This window comes from Thalassophryne amazonica, chromosome 6, assembly GCF_902500255.1.
Source record: "Thalassophryne amazonica chromosome 6, fThaAma1.1, whole genome shotgun sequence".
In the NCBI taxonomy this organism is placed as follows: Eukaryota; Metazoa; Chordata; class Actinopteri; order Batrachoidiformes; family Batrachoididae; genus Thalassophryne; species Thalassophryne amazonica.
In genome coordinates, this window is record NC_047108.1 from 106712264 (window position 1) to 106732996 (window position 20733).

General features: G+C 43.0%; 1 long non-coding RNA gene across 1 annotated transcript; it reads left to right on the plus strand.

The window, feature by feature from the left end:
* Positions 1–875: 875 nt before the first annotated feature.
* On the plus strand, positions 876–19975 carry LOC117511706. The gene is made up of 3 exons (XR_004561048.1): positions 876–1014; positions 12302–12306; positions 19947–19975. It is a non-coding gene; the product is annotated as an uncharacterized LOC117511706 (long non-coding RNA).
* Positions 19976–20733: the final 758 nt, after the last annotated feature.

The window sequence follows — 20733 nt, forward strand, 5'->3', positions numbered from 1 at the left end:
TGTTTCACACTGACACTGATGCGCCAAAGTGGCTAAACTGTGTTTATAAGGAAGCATATCTGTCAACTGGATGCATCTGCCAAAAGAATCTCAGATCTTTTGCTGTGTATCATCAAATTTGCCAAACATCACGGAGCAGCAGCAAACAAAAAGGAAAGTTTCCACCGTGTGGGATCATTTTGATGTCATATCGGAAAATAAGGTATGTTTTAATTTCCTTGTTTCATCGAGCTCCTCTCAGAGTTTCCACTTGATCTATCTGAATTTGTATAATTTCAAAGCGACTCTTAATTTACTATTCATATTTTCTGCAGGTTAAATGTTGCATTTGTTCAGTAGAACTTTCCTATCTAAGCAAGAGCACCTCCTCAATGCTGAGACGTTATAGGGCCAGGCATGAGAATGAAGCCCCAGATACACCCAGGATAAACTCAAGGAATACAGACATTCTACAACTTACACAGTTGCTTTATTGAAAATTAATTCCTATTAATTTTTTCTTTACCTCATTTTTAACCATCAAGCTTCCAGGAGGCAGATGCTGGATGAGAATCTGCCGAGTTTCATCATGAAGGACTGCCAGCCCCTCAGCACTGTGGAGAGTGAAGGGTTCATGGAATGTGTTCAGGTCCTTCAGCTCTCATATTCAGCATTATTTGTTTGTTGTTGTTTGGAAATCATGTACTGAAATGCCACATTGTTGTTTTTAGATGACCTTTGGCAACATCTCAACATCGAAAGGGGGCAGGCAGACAAAAAGTGCCACAGCTTTATTATTATTTAAGATTTTAAATTTAAATGAAGATATAAAATGATACAAAGTGAAATACAATAACTTAGATTATATTATTGTATATACTACGTAGGCAATGAAATCAGTGTCAGTTGAGAGTGTCAACTTGGGTGCCTGTAGGATTTTTAAGGTCCAGCAGATGTCAGTATTCAGTGACACAGTATCAATACAGTTTGGCAATGTGTTGAACCGCTTCATGACGCCTCATTGACCCATCACTAGTTCACAGCGCTTCACTTTTCCACATTTTATGTTACAGCCTTATTCCAAAATGGAGTAAATTCATTTTCCCCTGAATATACTATTTACAACACCCCATAATGACAACATGAAAAGTTTGTGAAGTTTATGCAAATTTGGCAGCAATTACAGCCTCAAGTCTTCTTGATTATGATGCCATAAGCTTGGTGCATCTATCTTTGGGCAGTTTTGTACATTCCTCTTTGCAGCACCTCTCAAGCTCCATCAAATTGGATGGGGATTGTCAGCGCACAGGTATTTTCAGATCTCTCCAGAGATGTTCAATCAGATTCAGGTCTGGGCTCTGGCTGGGCCACTCAAGGACATTCAGAGTTGTCCTGAAGCCACTCCTTTGATATCTTGGCTGTGTGCTTAGGGTCATTGTCCTGCTGAAAGATGAACTGTCGCCCCAGTCTGAGGTCAAGTGCGCTCTGGAGCAGGTTTTCATCCAGGATGTCTCTGTACATTGCTGCATTCATCTTTCCCTCAATCCTGACTAGTCTTCTAGTTCCTGCCACTGAAAATCATCCCCACAGCATGATGCTGCCTCCACCATGCTTCACTGTAGGAATGGTGCCTGGTTTCCTCCAAATGTGATCAAACCAGAGAATTTTGTTTCTCATGGTCTGAGAGTCCTTCAGGTGTCTTTTGGCAAGTTCCAGGTGGGCTCCCTTTGCCTTTTACAAAGGAGTGGCTTCCGTCTGGCCAGTCTACCAGACAGGCATGATTGTTGTATTGCAACTGACATGGTTGTCCTTCTGGAAGGTTCTCCTCTCTCCACAGAGGAACGCTGGAGCTCTGACAGAGTGACCATTAGCTTCTTGGCCACCTCCCTAATGAAGGCCCTACTTCCCCGATCGCTTAGTTTAGACGCATGGTCAGCTCTAGGAAGAGTCTTGGTGGATCCGAACTTCTTCCATTTATGGATGATGGACACCACTGTGCTCATTTGGACGTTCAAAGCAGTATAAATGTTTCTGTACCTTCCCCAAATTTGTGCCTCTAGACGATCCTGTCTCAGAGGTCTACAAACAATTCCTTAGAGTATAAACCAAGCATGAAGTCAGACTTGCACTGTCAACCGTGGGACCTTATATGTAGACCGGTGTGTGTCTTTCCAAATCCCGTCTAATCAACTGAATTAACTCCAGGTAGACTCCAATTAAACTGTAGAAACATCTCAAGGATGATCAGTGGAAACAGGATGCACCTGAGCTCAATTTTGAGCTTCATGGCAAAGACTGTGATACTTATGTACATGTGATTTCTTTGTGTGTGTGTGTGTGTGTTAATACATTTGCAAAAATTTCATAGTCATTATGGGGTATTGTGTGTAGAATCTTTGAGGAAAAAAAATAATTTCATCCAATTTGGAATAAGGCCGTAATATTAAAAAATGTGGAAAAAGTGCAGCACTGTGAATACTTTCTGGATACACTGTACGGTGATTCAGTTTTAAAGTTATGAATTGGTTAAGGCGTTAGGCTGCTGCTACTACCACATCTTCAAGGTCTCATAAGAGTTCAAAGGTCAACAAGAGGGACACCATGTTTGACATTGTGATCAGCAGCACCGGCGCACCTCTGACTTCTGCTACAACTCTAAGCTGTGTCACATTCAGAAGTTAGCAGATGACACAGCCATTGTTGGATGCATCAGGGATGACAGAGAGGAGTACAGGAGAATAGTGAAGGACTCTGCTGCCTGGTGCCACACAAACTATCTACAGTTCAACAACTCAAAGACAAAGGCGCTTGGTCATTGACTTTGGGAAGTCCAGACCAAGTCCGCGACTAGTTCTGATTGAGGGAGCTGAGGTGGAGGCTGTGGATTCCTACAAGTACCTCGGGCTGTGGCTGGACAGCAAACTAAACTGGACAACCACCTGTACAGGAAGGGACAGAGCAGGCTGTACTTTATGAGGAGGTTGCAGTCATTTAACATCTGCAGGAAGCTCCTGTGGATGTTCTACCAGTCCTTAGTAGCCAGTGTCCTCTTTTACAACGTGGTGTGCTGGGAGGAGCAGCACATCCAAGAAGGACACATCCAGACTAGACAAACTGATCAGGCGGGCTGGCTCTGTGGCTGGCATGAAGCTGGACTCTCTGGTGATGGTGGCAGAAAAGAGAACACTGAACAAACTGCTGGACATTATGATGCCAGTCACCCTCTGCACACCGTCATCAGCGACCAGAGGAGCCTCATCAGCCACAGACTGCTCCTTCCCAAGTGCAGGACCAACAGACTGAAAAACTCCTTTGTCCCTCAGGCCATCAGACTGTACAACTCCTCACTCAGGGGGAGGAGGAGTAACAGGAAGACAGAGGACGGGAATGAGAATCAGAGGAACAATATTAGCCACACACACACTCATCTTCAACCGCTTTGTCCAATTAAGGGTTGTGGGGGGCTGGAGCCTATTCCAGAAGTCACAGAGTGTGAGGCGGGGTACACCCAGGACAGGACGCCAGTCTGTCAGGGCCGCAAAAAGAAAACAAACACATTCACACCCACTAGCACACCTACGGACAATTCAAAGATTTCAATCCACCTAACCCGCGTGTCTTTGAATGAGGGAGGAAAGGGAACCAGAGCACCTGTAGGAAACCCACACAAACACAGGGAGAACATGGAAACTCCACACAGAAAGGTCACAGGCAGGAATGGAACCCATGACTTCCTTGCTGTGAGGCAACAGTGCTAATCACTAAGCCACCGTGCTGCCCCATTAGTAGCCAGTAAACCAGTATTGATTAGTACATCTGGTGTTTACACTCAACAAAAATATAAACGCAACACTTTTGGTTTTGCTCCCATTTTGTATGAGATGAACTCAAAGATCTAAAACTTTTTCCACATACACAATATCACCATTTCCCTCAAATATTGTTCACAAACCAGTCTAAATCTGTGATAGTGAGCACTTCTCCTTTGCTGAGATAATCCATCCCACCTCACAGGTGTGCCATACCAAGATGCTGATTAGACACCATGATTAGTGCACAGGTGTGCCTTAGACTGCCCACAATAAAAGGCCACTCTGAAAGGTGCAGTTTTGTTTTACTGGGGGGGGGGGATACCAATCAGTATCTGGTGTGACCACCATTTGCCTCATGCAGTGCAACACATCTCCTTCGTATAGAGTTGATCAGGTTGTCAGTTGTGGCCTGTGGAATGTTGGTCCACTCCTCTTCAATGGCTGTGCGAAGTTGCTGGATATTGGCAGGAACTGGTACATGCTGTCGTATACGCCGGTCCAGAGCATCCCAAACATGCTCAATGGGTGACATGTCCGGTGAGTATGCCGGCCATGCAAGAACTGGGACATTTTCAGCTTCCAAGAATTGTGTACAGATCCTTGCAACATGGGGCCGTGCATTATCCTGCTGCAACATGAGGAGGTGATCTTGGATGTATGAACACCTCTCCAACGTGCCAAACGCCAGCGAATGTGAGCATTTGCCCACTCAAGTCGGTTACGACGACGAACTGGAGTCAGGTCGAGACCCCGATGAGGACGAAGAGCATGCAGATGAGCTTCCCTGAGACAGTTTCTGACAGTTTGTGCAGAAATTCTTTGGTTATGCAAACCGATTGTTTCAGCAGCTGTCTGAGTGGCTGGTCTCAGACGATCTTGGAGGTGAACATGCTGGATGTGGATGTCCTGGGCTGGTGTGGTTACACGTGGTCTGCGGTTGTGAGGCTGGATGGATGTACTGCCAAATTCCCTGAAACGACTTTGGAGACGGCTTATGGTAGAGAAATGAACATTCAATACACAAGCAACAGCTCTGGTTGACATTCCTGCTGTCAGCATGCCAATTGCACGCTCCCTCAAATCTTGCGACATCTTTGGTATTGTGCTGTGTGATAAAACTGCACCTTTCAGAGTGGCCTTTTATTGTAGATAGTCTAAGGCACACCTGTGCACTAATCATGGTGTCTAATCAGCATCTTGATATGGCACACCTGTGAGGTGGGATGGATTATCTCAGCAAAGAAGTGCTCACTATCATAGATTTAGACTGGTTTGTGAACAATATTTGAGGGAAATGGTGATATTGTGTATGTGGGGAAAAAGTTTTAAATCTTTGAGTTCATCTCATACAAAATGGGAGCAAAACCAAAAGTGTTGCGTTTATATTTTTGTTGAGTGTATATTGTGTATTTATGAGCTCTGTAAGAAAAGTATCGGACCTTTTTATTTTTTGCAATAACCTTATGGATTTGAATCACATGTGATTGCATCAGCCAAACTTGAACCTTCGTGCGCATGCGTGAGTTTTTTCACGCCTGTCGGTTGCGTCATTTGCATGTGAGCAGGCTTTGAGTGAGCACTGGTCCTCCCCCCTCGTCAGATTTTCATTGTGAGGAAAATGTCTGAACGGCTGGAGCAGCGCTGCATCAAATTTTTCCAGAAACTGAGAGACAGCCAGGTGGACACCATTCGGAAAATTCAGATGGCTTTCAGGGACGATTTTATGGGCATCACACAGATTAAGGAGTGGTACACCCGGTTTAAAGACGGCGCACATTGGCAGAGGGTGCTCCGCGCTCCGAGCGGCGATCGACAGGCTGAAACGACCAGATCATTTCCAAACTGAATGCTGTTGATCCGGGACATCGTCTGACTACCAGAGAAATGGCAGAAAAGGTGGACATAGCACTTTTCTGGCACATTCCACTGTTAAAGGAGATTTTGTCATAAAAACAAGAGCGGAGGAATTTGCCACGGAGCCCCTAATGGCGCGGAATGAAAGCACCTCCATGTTGGTCTCACAGGACATGTTGTGACATGCCCAGCTCTTCGACAATTTCTCGGATACTCACTCGACTGAAAAGCCACCCAAAGCCGTCTGAAGGTTCCGAATGGTGGAAGAGTTGGGCATGTCCTGTGAGACTTCCAACACGCAGGTGCTTTTTGTTCTGCGCCATTAGCAGCTCAGTCCTGACGCGCGAATTCCGCCGCACGTCTTTCATTACAAAATCTCCTGTAACAGTGTAATGTGCCGAAAAAGTGCTATGTCCACCTCTCTTGCCATTTCTCTGGTAGTCAGACGACGTCCTGGATCAACACAGCCTTCACTTTGGAAATGATCTGGTCATTTCAGCCTGTCGATGGCCGCTCGGAGCGCGGCGCGCCCTCAGCCGCTTTGGGCCATCTTTAATCCGGTGGTAATGCTCTTTAATCTGTGTGATGCCCATAAGATCTTCACCGAAAGCCATCTGAATTTTCCGAATGGTTTCCACCTGGCTGTCTCTCACAGTTTCTGAAAAAATTTTGATGCAGCAAAGCGGCAGTCGATCAGCCATTTTCCTGACAATAAAAATCTACCGAGGGGGCTGGACCACTCCTCCCACAAAGCCTGCTCACAGGCGAATGACGCAACCGACAGGCGTGAAAAAATTCACGCATGCGCTCGAAGGTTCAAGCTTGGCTGATGCAATCACATGTGATTCAAATCCATATGGTTTTTGCAAAAAATAAAAAGGTCCGATACTTTTCTAACAGAGCTTGTATATTGCAAACTGTTTTTTCTTTTTTACATTCACTTTTGATAATCTGTGTGCTTCTTACCCTGTGTGCTGCTATACAATGCTGCTGGAACTTCAGTTTCCCTGAGGGAGTCTTCCCAAGGGATCAGTAAAGTTCTATCTAATCTAATCTAATCTAAGAGGCTCTCACAAGAATGTTGGACTTGCTAAATGTCTGGTTTTACTTGGGCACTGTTGTATGTCTGTGTTGCTTGTGGCTGAAACCCACTGTAACATAACAGTGCATGGTCCATGCTGCAAAACAGGCTTAAAAGAAGAAAACTCATATGTTCAAACATTAAAAAACAAAAAAATATGTAATATGTGTATAAAATGAGCAAATTTGTTTTTCTGTGTTTCGTCATTGTGAGGAGAGGCAGTGCAAGTGTACCGCAGCACAGTATTAAAACCCTGAAAAAGGTCCTTAGTCTCAAAAGTGTATGTGCATTTGAGGGTAATCAATGTCACTTCTGGCTTACTCTAATTTATCATGGAAAATTAATGACTACATTAAACCAAGAATTGCATCGCGTTGCATCATGTCACACGAAATTAAATTCCTCCACAAAAAAGTATTTGTCCCTGAACCGTGTCATAGGCCATGTATCTTGATACACATCGGATTGTTTTCCAAAGGAAAGATGTACACTTCTATTATCCCGTGTTTATATGTGCATGTGCACGTGAAATTCCACAAATGGCTTAGTACTGTGCGTTATATTTAACCAACATTTTCTTGAAAATTCTGCAGTTAGAATGCAAAAATAGCCTGGATAGGTGGCAAAATTATTTTATCTCACAAATGAGAGACACAAAAAGACACACCACATCACTCCACCCCTCCCGCTATGCTCCCGGCCACCCCTTCTGCACTGCATGGGTGTTCTGTCACGGTTGCAGGGCGAGACAGGGCAAACACTAATGTGCAGCCGTCAGTGGTGATGACAGCCCATCTTTAGGCTGTAATGAAGCGAGGAAGAGAGTAATGAACTCGGCATAGGCCAAATGTACAGCAGCAGCAGAACAGGATGCGCAGACACAGTTTTGGTGATGTGGAGATGGCGGAAGGGTAATAGATAACAAGGCTGAGGTGTGACAAAAGTCTGCGCGTTAACCGTGAGGCCAGTGACGGAGGACCACCCCCTCTCCTAATGTGCTGACAACAATTGCCTTCTTTGTATTTCAGGCATTTTACTCAGCTTCTGATTCCCATTCAAGCAGGACTTCCCAAAAGCTAATGTGCACGATACACAGCTGTCTTATTTTATGTAAAGAGAAGTGCTTGTTCTTGGCTTCTTGCTGGGCTGCAGGAGGCTGCAGCAGTCATTTAATGCTCTGTTTATGCAGGCAAGGGTACTGATGTGGCACAAGAGGAATGACTTAAAAAGCCCCTCCAGCGGATTTTCATTCTTAATCGAAAAGCTCATTCTAGCACATGCAGTCTGACTTGTCCTTCATGTCCTGCAGAAATGTGAAATGGCCACCCAAAGAAGCAAATGTGAGATTTTTTTTTTTTTTTTTTTTTTGTTTTACAAGCAGCAGCATGGAAAAAAAATAGAATAAAAGAGATTTGGAAAAGTTCTGTAGGCTTAAACATTTCCTCCAGAGTTTTGTCTGTTACTGTACCTATTTGATTTCTCATTACTCCTATGGCAACGGAATGATAGCTACAGACAATAACAAAGCCTCTTTGTTCTGTCCTGCAGCTCTGATGGCCATTTTCTGCAGCTCCTATATAAAAAGAAAAGTCACTTCACACTGGCTTCCATTTGGCAAAAATGGACCATCATCATGATGCAATATAACCCTTGGCCCAAATTTTGGAATGTTTTGTGATCAAACTGGCCCCGGAGGCACTGATAATGCGCCTAATGTATGGCATTCTTGCAGCTGAATCACAACGGAGAGCAAGAAAAATAGGCCACAAATACCAACAATGAGGTTTGTAGAAAATGACTTTGTAATTGAGGCATATGCTGTGGACATGACAGATAAATTAGCCACTGTCAAGGCATTCAGCTGGGGCGTGTCACGTACAGCTTGCTCGTTATTCATCGGAGCGTTTCAGCTGAATGTTTTAGTTTGTGGTCGTGTCTCTCTTCAGGGTGGTGTTTATCCTACAGTCACTTTCAAGATGACTAATTCAAACTGTGCTTTACTGTGTCCGCCTCAGCTAATTAAGATTAAAATTCCAGCTACACTTTTGCACAGTTCTTTGTACTTGTTTTGTTTATTTTTTTAATCTGTGTGCTGATTTTTCCCAAAACCCTAAATTCCACAAACCTACAGCAAAAGCACACACTGCTTTAAAAAGGTTTTATCTCCTTTCAAATATGTGGTTTCCATCAAAAGAGCACATGCTAGCCAATGTTAGATGTTCTACTATCAGTGTTGGGAAAGTGTCGGTACACGGACCCACAACAGGGGGCGCAAAGGAACGGACAATGGAGTAGGTCAAATAACAACACTTTACTGTTGTGAATGTGCACAACAAATACAACAGATTACAACAATAGATCAGAATCAATTCACAAAGGTGTCGTGTGGGCAGGCTCGAAGATAGGAGACACCTGTCCAAAGCAGAACCGGAACCACACGATTTCCTCCGCCACCAGACCCTGGGAATACTGGAGCCGCCACGTCCCGAACTCCCAGGTGGCCACTGCCTCCGCGTGTCGGACCTGGTACTGCTGGCGAGGAACAAAAACACAATTAAAGGTGGGCGCGTTTGCACCCAGTAATCCGCACGGCAGGAAAGCTACCTCCACCTCTCGTTGGAAAAAAGGTCTGTTATCACTCACAAAAATCACAAAAGGTTACTGTCAAGCAGTCAGCTGAGAATATTACCTTCCAGGTAGAACGATATCTCGGCAAAGAGGTGGAGACGTCGTCCTGCTGATGTACCCCTGCTGATTGGTAACAGCTGTTGCAGGTGATGCGTGACAGCTGTCACCCTAGCTGCTCCTGTGAGGCGGCTGCGCCCTCTGGTGCCTGGAGCCCGCACTCCAGGCAGGGCGCCCTCTGGTGGTGGGCCAGCAGTACCTCCTCTTCTGGCGGCCCACACAACAATCAGTATCGTAGCTATCAAGATCTCCTATGGGCCGCTGCAGGATCACAGTCGTCATCAAGGTGGTCAGCAGAATCAGAATCAAACTTGCCAAGTAATTTCCCACATACAAGGAATTTGATCTCGTGTCATTGGTGCTTAAACAACAATAAAAAGAAATTGGAAAAAAAATACTTCTGTAAGAAGTGAAGGAATCAAGTAGACAGAATGGGCAAAACCATATTCACTGTCAAATAAATATAAATAAATTATAAATAATGCCAGAAACCCCCATTTGCCCTGCCTCCCCACCCACTCCCACAAAGTACAGATTGATCATCCCTGCACTGAAAGGTACTGTACTTATGTATGTCTTTACACAGCCCCATTCCCCTATAAGTCTAACTACGGATGGAAAGAAGACATTTTTGTCTTTTTTTTTTTTTTTTTTGCCCTGATGGACCTCAGCCGTCTGATAGAGGGGAGGGTGACAAAAGGTTTGTGTCTTGGGTGAGAGGGATCGACCGCTATCTTCCTTTCTCGCCTCAGGGCCCTGGAGGTGTTGAGGTCCTGTAGGGATGGCAGATTGCAGTCGATCACCTTCTCTGCTGCGTGGATGATATGCTGCAGAAGCACTACAAGGACATCCTCAAGACCAACCTCAAGACCTGCAACATCGAAGTCAGGACCCTGGAGACCATAGCCATGAACTGGCCTCTGTGGCTGTCCACTTTGAAGTTTGCAGTCAGCACCTTCGAGCACAAGCACCGTCAAACTGCCAGAGAGAAACGTTATCACAGGAAGCATGCTGTCATCCCTGAAAATGCCACCATCTATTTCTGCACCATTAACAACAGGCATTGTCGAATTTCAGAATCGGTATATTCAGCCACACGAAGACACAGCCATAGTGAGGCTTCAGTGACAACAACGACCCACTCAGACCGAAAGCAGTACCATTAACGCCACTTCTGCCTTTGATAATTTATTCTTGGGGCCTGTTTAATACCAGGTTTTGGTACACATCGCTATTGGTGGAGGAATGTGTGAGTGCCGTTCTAGTTTTATAGGGCTAAAGCTGATATTTCTACAATTAACTAACTCATGTTTACACACGTGACGGGTGGGTGTTTCAGTTTAGTAAATGAATCTCGGCACTGTGATTCGTGTTGTTTTCCAAAGGAACATGGATAATTTTAACGTTGTTTAATTTGGAGAACTGTAATAAAAGTGTAATAAGAAACTATGTTGTTGTCCATTCGGCTGCTCTCGTTGTTTGTGTTCGGGGTCGCCACAGCGGGCACAGCCAGATCCGCATTGGAAGTTGGCACAAGTTTTACACCGGATGCCATTCCTGACGCAACTCCAGTTTTACCTGGAGAAACACATACAGCTGCTGGCATTCCAAAGAGGTCTCCCCATCCAAGTACTAACCAGGTCCCGCACTGCTTAGCTTATGAGATCTGACGGGATCAGGCTGACACAGAGCAGATCGGCTGCCTAATAAGAAATTGAGTGTGGAACAGAAATTGTGCTTGCACTTTTGCATACTTGGTTTTGGAATTCGGAACACGAGTTTCAGGTTTCAGTTAATTTGTTTCGTGTTCCACTTTTTTGGTGTGTGAACAATTTTGAATAATTGCAACATCAAGGTTAATTTCACGAGCAGACAGCAGCTGGAGCCTGTTATTGCCGTCATGTGGTGTAGTTTGTCAGCGTTTTGTCAGGCGGAAGACATTGAACCACAAACCACTAAAAGTTGCACTGTAACACCTAGTGTTATTTGGCTCTGGAAGTTTTAGTAAATAGAATAGCTTTGACTGTGTTGAATGTTTGGTTATCAAAGGGTTTTATTAAAAAGAAAACCTGAAAGTTCAGGTACAATTTGCCAGAAAGTACATCTGAGATGTGAGCCTAGACTTAATGTCTTGGTGAAAGAAAACCCTCCTGTGTACCACTTCATCATGAAACTGTATGACGGGTGATACAAAATGCAAAACAGGCACTATGCACAATTTCTCCAGTCACAGCCACAGAAGCCTGTAACAACTTCTGGGTTTTCTGAGTGTCTTGGTGGCTTTCCTCACTCTTTTCCTTCTTGCACAGTCACTCAGTTTTTGAGAACTGTCTACTCCACACAGATTTCCCATAGAGTGCCACACTGTTTGTATTTCTTCATAACTGATTGAAATAAAGTTCAAGACCTATTCAGTCACTTGGAAATGTTTATGTATCCATCCCCTGACTTGTCTGAAGAAAACTAGCAATTAAACTGTTTATTTACACGTATTATACCAAAGATAATGCAACCATTATCTTGGCTTTTATGTTTTTAATTAATTTATATCACGTTGTAGAGATTTACTTTCAGTCTGAATCTAAGGAAGACAATTTTAGAAAGTTTTATATTGAGAAGCCTGATTTACGTTTTGCATTTGAAATGCCATAAACAAATTAAAATGTGTGAAATACCAAGGGGCTGAATACTTTTGCAAGCCAATGTAGACTGACTGGTCATACTCCATACTGAAGGGTCATACACATACCGATAGCCATAATTCTTATTTGTTTAATTAAAGCCCGAAACTATATGACAAGCATTTGCCCTGTTAAGGTTTCAAATCCTGCAAAACCTCGGAGAGGTCACCGCGCTGCGAGATCTCAGTAACATTGAGAACTGCATTGAGATGCTGTGATCACGCTGCAATTTAACCGCTGCACACGGACAACACCATTAACATCGCAACATAAAACTATTTTTATATTGTGCCTAAAAGTCTCATGAATATATTCTCTGCGTTTATAGACGTTGTTATTGCGTTTGTTTTATGTAAACATGCGAGAATCACAGACTGTCTCTCCGTTATTTTCAATGGGAGTTGCTGTGAGCTACGCTCGCTTCCTGATCATGTCGTTCTGGGGGAAAGTGAAGTTTGCTCTTTAACATCTTGATTATTGTTCTTTACAAACACTTTGTTCCAAAGTAATATATATATATATATATATATATATATATATATATATATATATATATGTATGTGTGTGTGTGTGTGTCTGAAATTCTGTTTGCATTTATTAAATTCTACGCAGATTTAAACATAGCAGACAGGGATTATTCGTTATTGTTTTAGCAAGTTTTCAGGGTATCATGCAGCAGTCTCTTATTAATGTGATGAAAAGCATAAAAAATTACATTTTTGTAGTATAATATTAATTTACAATTGTCATCATGTGGATTCTCTATGTTGTTTTGACTGCAGCGACTCTCTTGTGCACAAGGGATTATGGGATATCTCAATACGGCGAATATACTGACTGTGTTTCTTCAACTTCAGTGTGGTGGTGTACAGATGCAAAATTGCAAAAAAATGTTTCACCGACCAAATACTTATAATCCTGACTGTAACGTGAGAATAAGTCACAAAAAAATGAAGCAGTATTACTTAAAAATGAATGAGTTGATTTTCAAAAAAAATTATGAAAAAAAAATCTGGAAAGAGAATATTATTCAGAAAAAGTGGAGTTAAAGTATGTTTTCTAAAGAATTTAAGTCTGGTTGAGGTTAAAGATGCTACTGAATGGATTCTAATTGGATTCAAACAATTTATTCCGTGTGGAAGCAGCATGAGATTCACAAGCAGCGATTCACAGCATGCTAAACTTCTGTGGAAAAAAAAAAAACACAGAACTTGGGTTCATCCTCTCAAATCAATTACCTTATACACCAAAAATACAAGTTTGTGTAACAGAATATGAATCTTATGCTGCAACACATTTATCTCTTGATTAATAATGAATGATTCTTCTTTGTTTTGGTTTTTTTTCTTGTGTTGCTCATCGTTGTTCATTCAGTCATTTAACTTCACAGAATCCTGTCTGAGATAATAAATGTAGAAAGTTATGTAGCACCATTTTAAAAAAACAAAACAAAACAAAAAAACAAGCAGACTGTTTTATGGAGTTTGTCATTCATGCACACGCATCAGTCATTAAGGCTTGAGAGAAAACAAAATGTACGGGAGTTGTTCATGCTCATAAACAGATGGTGACACAGCTGAAGTCTGTCCAACTCTTCAAAAACTGCAGCTACACACAAACTACAGAAGGCTTTGGTCGAATGTGCAGAAAAAAAAAAGTGGTTCAACAAAAGCTTTGTGATACTGACCCAATCATGTGAAGCAACACAGCTGTTAATGGATTGCTTCAGGGTCTTGTTTGGAGGTGAACATTATCACAGACATTTAATACGTTCTGAAAGAATTTCATCCACTTAAACTGATTGAAGGAAGGTGGTTATCTTTGCTCAAGGGAAGGATTTTCCAGGTGCCCACTCACATGAGCCACCTCAGGTTTGGACGTGGGGATGACCAGCACACAAGCCTCCAAAGACAAGACTCTTGGTACTCTCCTGTGATTTATTGTTGTCCAGAAGGGGGGTCCCAAATGGCATTTTTCCATCACCTGCATAGTGCGCCACCCTCTGATGGGGAACTAGGAGCAATTAGGGCATTAAGGACCTTGCCCAAGGGCCCTTAGTGATTTTCCGGTCAGCCTGGGATTTGAACTGAGGATGCTTTGGTCTCAAGCCCAACACTTTAACCACCAGACCATCATCTCCCCTACAGAGTACAAACAGGCTAACGGAAAGCCTATGTTTCACCTGGCTCCAGCAGATAGATGGTTACCTTCAAGAGGTTGGGACGGATTGGCAGTCTGCGTGGGTGGTTGCCATTCAGTACTAGAAACTGACTTGAAACTGTTTGATATTTTTTGGAATGAGGTTGAGTTGTAGTAACTACAAAGGCATAAACTTGATCAGCCAAAGCATAGTGCTTAGGCAAAAACTTAGAGAAGCTAGCCTGAGAAAAGTGCTGAATGATGCAATGTCAAGTTTGCACTGACAGTGCTGATGGAGTATCATCAAGGCCAGAAGAACTTTCACTGTGTGTTTGTGGATTTAGAGAAAACTTAAGATAGAATACCAACTGAAGAGCTGTGGTACTCGGAAGTGGCAGAGGACTATGTGAGGGTGGTGCAGGATATTTATGAGGACAGTGCAACAGCGGCAAAGAATGACTCACTAACTAAAGATGGATGCAGGGTTACCTCAAAAATTGGGTCTGAGCCTTTTCTTGTTTGGTGTGGTGATGGACAGGTCGCTGGATCATATAGAAGTCTCAATTTGGTGTTTCAGCATTTCCCATAATGGCCCTGGCAGCTGCCTGTGCTTCCCAGAATGCACCGTGGTGCCAGCAGACTTCCACTGTCTCACCGCGCATGTAAACAATGGCAAAGCGAGGGTGTGGATGGCGTTAATTTAGTGAATTCACGGGTGAATACGATGATTATATGCTCTCCCAAGTTGAGAGGGTTATCTAGAGGAGGTATAACTTCTTATGTGCTCCAATGTTGTCTAATTGTCCATACTTCATGAGATGTGTTACACTGTGAGTGCTGAGCTCCTGACATCGGAACTCTGCTGAAACCGACCTCTCGTGTAAGTTACGGACCGCCAGACTGCGCGAGATTCACAACTGTGAAACATCGAATGGACTATGATGCTCGCGTTACCCTGTTCAAATTCATTTAACTTCATGGTCTTGAAGACAGACCATGTTTTTTTTTTTTTTTAGACTTCAGTCTCTACTCTGTCTGGCCTCCTCAAAAGACTCACTCTGGACTTGGTCTTGACCACTCCAAAATCCCAATGTCTTGGTCTTGACTCACACTCAACCCTTTTAAGGTCTCAATCTTATCTCAGTCTTGATATAGGTGGTCTTGTCCCCAACCATTATTTGAAGACAAAGTGAAAGAAGCAAGACTGGTAATGTACATAGGAAGGATGTGAGATATATCAGGAGAAGGATACCGAGGATGGACGATGGCCAAAGAGGAGGTTTATGGCTGTGCTGATGGAGGGCATGTGTACTAATACAAGATGCAGAGGACAGGGTGGAGATGAATGATCTGCTTTGGTCATCCCTAATGCAATTCGCTGTAAAAACTAAATATTTGGCATGTAGAAACTGTCATAGAAATTGTATAAAAATAAATGAATTCAACATCCACTTATTTCCATGTCAGAAACCCTGATTGAGGAGTAACAGGCATCTGCCACATCATGTCGCACCTCCTACCTGAGCCGCCGCTGATGCCCACCCTGTCGTCTCTCAGTGGATGCTGCTCAGCACGTATCTCTAAATGGAAGCAAGTGTAATTACAGAATGACGGGGGTAGGTAGCAATAGCCTTCCAGGCAATCACTTTTCTCTGATTGAGACAGAAAGTTCAGGTGTGAGAAGCCAGTGGAGTGCGAGCTCCCAGCAGGTGCAATCTGGCGCCTCAATAAACCCGTCTGAAATGAGAAACTTCTTGTTCTGCACAGCACCTGGATGTGGGAACGGTTTCATCTCTGTGAGATGACTGGCGCTGCATGAACTGTGTGATGATATCTCCCTTAATGTCAAAAAGTCCTCCCCATGTTTTAGTTACCATTCCCCGATGCACCATTAATCACTCTGAAATGGGCAAAGCCTGGCTCTGTGAGAGCCAAGTTATTCAGTGTGTAGGGTGTAATTGAATTTATTTATTTATCCAAAGCAATAACAGAACGGATTTCCCAGGCGAGGTGTGAATGTTGCATTTCACTGAACAGAGCAGTTTACACGTGCACGAGCACAATTACCTGTAAAATTCACACGTCACAGTGAACACATTCTAAATTATTTATTTTTTATGTCGCTGCAATAATGTAACATTTGCAACTAATTAATTGTGACTGGTTGTTCTTTTTTTTCCTCAAAGGAATAAGACTACCTTAGGCAATATAAATCATTCTTCTGTATAAGATTGACACTGATTATACTAATCCCTTCACTTACGTATTCTGCATTTAACTTAGGCATGGTGCTGCATTTCATGGCAGTGACTAAAATAAACATTACAAATAAAAGTGAGGTGGTTTGGTTTTGAAAATGATGCACAAAATGTGCTTTACAATGGATTGCATAAAGATAGCATTAAAAGATACTCAAAATAAGTATGTGACAAAGAAATAGAATACTTGAGCCCATCTGTTCAGCTGCATGAGCATCAAGAACACCGGGTGCACAGTCTGGTAAGAACTGTGGGCACTTCAATATTTTATGTACAGAAATGAATGCAAATGAGCCAGTTGTGTATAATCAGAATAATAAATAGCCACAGTTATTGCAAAACAATAAAATGTGGTTTCATATCGTGGAATCAAAACTACAAATATTCAGGGTGCTGTTTTGACGATCTATTGTGCACAGTCTGTAGAGCACAGTCTATGGTGCATGGTGTACATCCATCTAGGGCATGTCCATCACATTTTAGCTCGTAATCTGAATACAAGATCGGGTGCAAGGGGTTGGATTTATGCTCTTGAAGAGTCGTCAGTGTGTTTTCGACATAGCATGAAATAAACTAATCAGTGCCACCTGTCAACCAATTTAACAGCCAGAATGTAGACTCAAGTGAGAGGTTACCTACAGGGTCGGCAGATCTGCAACAATGCCAGTGTACAGCAGCCACCAAAGCTCCCTGAGGTGAAGCGGGCCTTTACATATTTTGTTTAATGGTTGTGCATCTGAGTATTGTGCTGTTGAAATACCACAAGCACACTGTGCTCAACTTCAGACCAGGTTTTTCATGGTGTGTGGTGCACTCGCTTTCTGCTCCCACCCAAGAGCAAGCTGCTTGCAATGAGCCTGACCACAGCCCATTTTAAGGCAACATGCGCGTGGGTGCACATAAGAAGAAGTGCAATTTAAACAGTACTGGTGCAGAGTGTGAAAATGACAATTGAACTGGGTGGAAACTACCAATGACATTTATTACCCTACACTGTTGTGTGGGCCGCCAGAAGAGGAGGTACTGCTGGCCCACCACCAGAGGGCACCCTGCCTGAAGTGCGGGCTTCAGGCACGAGAGGGCGCTGCCGCCACGGACACAGCCACGGTTGACAGCTGTCACTCATCAACTCATGACAGCTGTCACCCATCTCCACTTCATCAATCCACTCCATAAAAGCTGGACGTCATCTCCACCTCGCTGCCGAGATATCATCTACCTGTGAAGGTAATATTCTCTGCTGTGTCTGAACGTTGACTTACGTGTGATCTGTTTGCAGCCGTTGTCCTGTGGTGCCCTGTCAGCTGGGTTGGCGGTCAGTGAGAGTGCCGACGTCTTCGCCTCTCACTCCAACCAGATAAGTGGTAACAGGAGCTGCTATCGTGTTCCTATTTCAGAGGTGGAGGTGACTTTCCACCTTCTGTTTTTGTTACTGGGTGTGCACACACCCACATCTCACTGTTTGTGCTCCTCGCCAGCAGTACCAGATCCGACAGTCGGGGACGGTGATCACCTGGGAATTCGGGACTTGGCGGCTCCAGTATTCACCAGGTTCGGTGGCGGTGGAAATCGTGTGGTTCCGGCTCTTCTCAGGGCAGACGTCTTCTATCCTCGAGCCTGCCCACACGTCACCTTTGTGTATTGACTGCTATCAGATTCTGTGATTGTCTGTATAATTGTTGTGCACATTCACAACATTAAATTGTTACCTTTTGGCTCATCTATTGACCGTTCATTTGCGCCCCCTGTTGTGGGTCCGTGTCACTACACTTTCCCCAACACTACACGCTGGAGAAGAGCCGAAGCAGGGTAGTTTCAGTGTGTGTGTGTGCACACATGTGAAAACTGAACAGATTTCCATCAAACTTGGTGGGAGTATTAGTTGGATAGCTATATAGAGATGATGAGATTCTGGAGTTATGTGATCAAAGTCAAGGAAGAAAACAGTTTTTGTTTTGGGTTGTTTTTTTTTTTGTTTTTTTTTTTGTATACCTCAGCAACCAAAAAGCCTACATGGATAAAATTTGAGGAGAATATTATTTTGTTAGATATCTTGTTAACCCCCAAAACGTGAATCAGCTGCAAATCATGAATTATCCAGAAACTGTGAATTGCAAAATGTGAATAGTGAAAAAATATCTCAAACGTGAATGCACATCTTACAAAACTTGAATTTCTTAAAGATTTGGTGTATGTGCCTGGCTGAGGTCTCAATGGTATGACCTACCATCTGTGGAATTATAACTGCGCACCTCTCACTTTCATTGCACCATGGCACTTCACGCCACCCCTCAACTGACACACGCATTAGACTCTTATATGTTTCCTATTGGTGGGTGAATAATCCAACACTTGGTGAATTCTGCTTCATGATGATAGGAAGATTTGATATCGAAGGAGTAACGTCACTATGAAGGTTTGATAACTTTTCTGACACCTCCTGCTTAAAATCCAGAAAGTCAGAAGGATCGTGGTGCCCCACTTTCACAGTCTGTATTCATACTGAAAATGAAGATCAAGCGAGGTTTTGCTCTCCACGGGAGGTTTCTGTCCTCCCTGTGTTTGCCTTTAGGAAACCTGTGTTACTGTTTGACAGGTGTATCACCCCAGTCAAACTCCCCACCTGCCACTGTCCTCAGAGCAGGCCATGCCCAGCAGGGCCAGGAGCTTGACACCAGAAGTGAGAGCCCGCTCGGGGCTCCCCTCACTGGGTGGAGTGCCGCCCCCCCCCCCCCCGTCCATTTTTTTTTTTTTTTTTTTGCAGAAATAGGGTTTGTGACATATATGTAAATACCTGTGTGATATGTGTGTCTTTATTTTTTTATTTCACAATATGAAAACAATACATTTTCCCCAGTAGATGCATAGAACACTGCCATCTACTGCATGGCAGTGTGAATGGCTCCTGCTTATATCACACGGTAGTTGAACTGACCCTTACCAAAAAGTAGTATATGCAAGTATGTTTCAAGTATACTTCTAGTTTACTTTTTATATACTTATCAGTACTATTTTTTGGTAAGGGGAATCACAACTTAACAAACTGAATTACCAGTTTTGCAAATGGCTTTTTTCACAAATGAAAAAAATGACATGTTTTAAAAATACACATTTATTTGTAAAAACCAACACACACGTTACAGTAACTTGTGTGTTGGTTTTTACGCCAACCAGTCAGTATGAGAGGAGGCTCATTTTACCCATAATGCCTTTTGGCATCTGTGTGCGTTCATGTTCAAAACTTCAGCATTAGTACATTTTTTTAAATAAAAGATAAAGATAAGATTTTAAAAGATATGTGTTACATTTTCACTTCGTAAACATGACAGAGTTGACATTAATGTAGTTAAACTATCCAGATTAATTTGGTTTATAAATCAAAACCATAAGTCAAACCTGCTTTCCTTTTCAGGACTTCTGCCTTACTTCTGGACCACTGTATGCTGTGAATGTAAAGGACTTTTTTTTTTTTTTTTTTTTTTTAAAGCAGCCTGGCACCACACCCCTTATGCTGGAGTAGAGTTGAGCTCAACTACCTCTCAGCTGCCTGACCACTGCCAAATATGTAATAGACAGGAACCAACATGGATGATTTTAGGGTTTACAAATGTTTTTCATCGTTACTAACTATGCAAAAAACATTAGCAGACTAAGTTAGCGGAACTAAATTTAATGGAAGCTAATTGGTCCACTGATGGATTTTGAAGTTAGCTAAAACGCTAACCCTCTAACAAAAAAGTTAGCTTAGATAATTAGCAGTTAGCAGATTAGCGGAATTGTGCCCACCAATGTCCTGTGTAAAGGACTATAGCAACATTTTTTAAAAGCTTTTTAGACCTCCATACATGAAACCATATACTGTTATGAAAGGATAATCCAAATGTGTGTTCACCTTCTCAATGGGTGTAAAAAAAATATAGGCGCCCAGTCTCTGAAAAGAGGTAATTAATTAAGAATGGACTGGAATAATCCACCCAAATATCACACATTTCCTATGAAATGAAACAAGAGCCGACAAGTGTTTAGCCAGTCCACTTCACAAAGCCGAAATTAATTCTTACATATGCCCTGTGTTTAAAAAAGTTTTATAAGAAGATTAAGAGGTGCACTTAGCTGCATACAGTGCGTGTGTGTGGATCTGGGTGGCACGGTGGGATGTGATGTGTGCGGGGAACGTTCAGGCATCAGCCTCCCCAGGCGACACATCCTCTTTTACATTAACCCCGTGCTGCGAGACACACTGC